Genomic DNA, 3,807 nt, shown 5'->3' on the forward strand with positions numbered 1-3,807 from the left:
TTTATTCTTACGTCTGGAAAAAAAGTTTCGTCAATCTGTTCATAATGGGGAAAGCCAGATAGAATTTACAATGTTTTAAAACACAACATTTGAGCGCATATAGGTACAATTTTCTCCTTTCACATCTAGGTAGATTTCTTTAAAATACAGCGACCAGCCAAAGGAGAAAAATGTACCTACTTGCCCTCGCATATTTTAAGGGCTTCAAAGAGTGGGGCGGGACCAAAATTGAATGGGAATTGGATGTAAACATGGTATCCTACTCAAAATAAAGAAAAATATCTTCCAAATTATGTTTCTATTTTCGGTAAAAAAATAATATTCCATGAGAGTACACAAATCAGTGATAAAGTACATGCAAAAATTAGAGTAAAAATTAAGATATTTAATTTTTTGGCAATTTACCAGGGGCCATATGGTACATCATCCTTTCATAAAATACTAGATACATGTCATTTGCATATCTCATTTCGAATCTGAATTTGAAAAAAAAAAATACACGTAAATTTCGAGAAAAATCACATATACTAGTACTATACAAATAACATGACAGATGTAACTGGAAAATCAATTTATTTTGTTATCTAACTGGAAAATCTATTTACATGTATTTTGTTCTTTGGTTGTGAAACATGAGATATTCCTGACGGCCACAGGACTATATATTTCAATTTTTGCAGCTAGTCATTTGCGCATTTGCAAGATTCAGGACTGGTGCAGCCTTTTCCACATGCACAATTACCTGCCAAAAAACAGAAAAAAAATTCTGTACATTTTTTTTTATTATAACGTATATTAAGGTATTCAATAAATGATAGAGGGATATATATAATTGCTAATTTTGGTATATATTCAGCTAACATAATGCTTTTGAAATGAGATTGAATAACAATGGCATCGCAAAGTGGAGTATCCCCTTGCAAAAGAGCACATCGACCCCGGTATAAATTATTACTTGCGTAACTTCCGTTACGCATGCACTCACTCATCCACACACACACCAGCGCATTACTATATCTCCTCCAACTTCGTTGCGAAGGGATAACAAGAACAAACTACAGGATCTAAAAGAATCCTTTTATTAATTAGCATTCAGTGTTAATTACAAGAGTTATTTCCCCTTGAAAAATCTCTTTAAATAGCTCTAAAATTTGCATGATGATTGATGACCTATATGCATTTTAATACATCAAAATTTATGAAGAATATTTTTATGGATCTCTAGACCAAATGCTATTTTGATAAATATTAATTTCTATATATTTTAATTTTGAAATGATACTTTGCCCATGGGCATCTCTATCATTCTACGATAAAGAACAATTCAGGGTATATAAATACAAAAAGTTGCTTCAAATAACCAACTGAACATTAAAGTTTCTAAAGGACATAGCAGTTCACTGAGAAAACAAAAATGATCCAAGATCTGTTACTATAATATGACATTTTACAATAATATCGATATACCCGCGGTAATAAGGTAAGTGTAATGGAAGTTAATGCTTAAACAAGATTCATTCTTATTCAAATAAACCTGAAATCGACCTATTGTTCGTTTTCTGATATCGAGTATAGACCGCTAAAACATGATGCATGATGTTTGACATTTTTTAACTCCTTACACTGTTAAATACAAAAAAAAAAAAAAAAAAAAAAAAAAAAAAAAAAAAAATTCATGGATTTCGATGACTGAAGTTAAATCCTTGAAAGACAAAATTTTAGTCTAATTCATTATGTAATATCGAAAAAGTAATGGTCCTAATAATCTGACTAGCAACTAGGAATTAATCACATTCCGTGGTCATTTTAATTAAGGTAAGTTTCAGTTAATTGTCAGATCTGGAGGGTTTGTAACAAAAAATATGGGAATTTAATTTATTTTCTGCGACAAATACAGGAACCATGCCATTCGGCTAACCTCGGATGATTCCGTCGCCTTCATCAAACCTCGTTAGATGAAGTACGAATCCGAGGTGTTCCGAGTGGGTACCATGCATTTCTTAACGAGGCGAGGTTTTTCTTTTCATTTGGGAAAATAAAACTTCTTTTCAATATCCCATGCATTAAGTTGAAACGCATGTGCATGCAGGTGAAACTATCTTAAAATTTGTGAATGAGCGAAGTGACATGAAGATTTGCATTGAAATTGTCAATCTCCTATGCAGAGTTGTCATTCATTCCTCTCTCAGACACCTCTGCAATGGGCTCGCGTCAAGATTTTTGACATAACGTTAAAAACATAACATTTCAAGGATTATTTCAAATTAAACTGATAGTTTTATATTTATTTAGTAAATATCTATCTTTAAGGACTATTATTACCCCAGACATTTAATTAAAATGAATTCAAACAAGCGCACTATTTCTCGTGTTTATCACTGTGAGCCAACGACAGAGGTGAATGTATGAGCCGATGGTAGAGAATGTATGAGCCGATGGTAGAGAATGTGAAATTGTTTGTTTTCAAACATTATATTATGTTTAGTTCATATGATTATGGCCAAGTAGTATATACCAAATTAGCTGCAATAATGTAGCCTTCTGGTTTTTTTTATCTGATGTTTTCAGGAGAGGCACAGGCACTTGTTTCGGTAATAACATTTTTCAACCCTTAGTATAATAATAACAGAAGGTACATAACTCCGAATTACATGAAGTCCCCCCCCCCCTCCCCAGAATCGCACTCATTTACCCTTTCAGAGGAAATGTATTGGCAAACTGTTTATTATCATTATCTTCTACGATAAATTAACCAAACCAAAATTGTAGAAGGGGTACCATTTAAAAAAAAAAATTACAGACGGACAGACAGCTAAACAGACAGACGAACACTTCACTATCGCATAAGCTCTTCTGCATGGTCTCTGACCAGTAGAGCTAAAAAAAATCGGAGACGGATACAATATTGCAGCTAATACGAAATCAAACAAAAGTTTTCGAGTTGAAGTCTGTACATGTGATACATGTATGCCTATAGTGTTGTTCATGAACTGATAAATGGCAATGGTTTTCTTTAGAAATAAAGGAGAAAATATTCAGCAGATGTAAATATTAAGTCATATCTGTCTTTTTTGAGCTAATGTTGCAAAAAATCTCTTGGTTAAGCTTCATTTATTTTGATTTATGGAATGTTATTATATTAAAGACATTTTTTCTTATTAATCTGATTCTTTGAAAGATAAAGGTAATTGTTTTGATATTTATGCATCGAATATCTCAAGTATCAAGGAAAACGTCTCAAGCCACGGTTCGGAGTCCGCACATACATGTAGCCCTCTCCAGAACGGGAGAGGATCGTATAATTTGGCCGTGGTTTGCGACGATGCAAGAAATTAATCATGTTGGGCAAATATAATTCATTCACAGCGGCGGATCCAGGAATTTCATAACGGGGGGGGGGGGCGCAGTAGAAGCAGGGGGTCTGGGGGGCTGCATTGAAGCCCCCAGAGGGTCCAGGGCAAAGCTCTGGTAAGGGTTCGGAGGCGTAGCCCCCGGAAACTGAGGAATTCTAACAAATAAGAGGTGTTTTTCCCTTGATTTGAGGATAATATAAACAAAATTTTAAAAAAAAAAAAAAAAAAAAACTTCAAACGGGGGGGGGGTGCACGCCCGGCGCTGGATCCGCCTTTGATTCATATGTTTAAATCAATTTAATTAATATATATATATATATATAAAATCAACTCACCGCTACAGCTTCATTTCAGCTGACATCCAGTGCACTTGCACCCAGGTCCACATTTACATCCGGGTCCACATTTACATACACTGGATGGACAGGTTTGACTTTCCTCGCACTGACACATT

General features: G+C 34.3%; 1 long non-coding RNA gene across 1 annotated transcript; it reads right to left on the reverse strand.

The window, feature by feature from the left end:
• Positions 1-556: 556 nt before the first annotated feature.
• LOC133193707 (uncharacterized) lies at positions 557-3,807 on the reverse strand. Its single transcript, XR_009721978.1, has 2 exons — positions 3,689-3,807; positions 557-742 (listed from the first exon to the last, which is right to left on the reverse strand). It is a non-coding gene; the product is annotated as an uncharacterized LOC133193707 (long non-coding RNA).

The sequence above is a fragment of the Saccostrea echinata genome, unplaced genomic scaffold (genome assembly GCF_033153115.1).
Source record: "Saccostrea echinata isolate AGI-Se365-2 ecotype Australia unplaced genomic scaffold, CSIRO_AGI_Sech_v1 ptg000028l, whole genome shotgun sequence".
Taxonomy (NCBI): domain Eukaryota; kingdom Metazoa; phylum Mollusca; class Bivalvia; order Ostreida; family Ostreidae; genus Saccostrea; species Saccostrea echinata.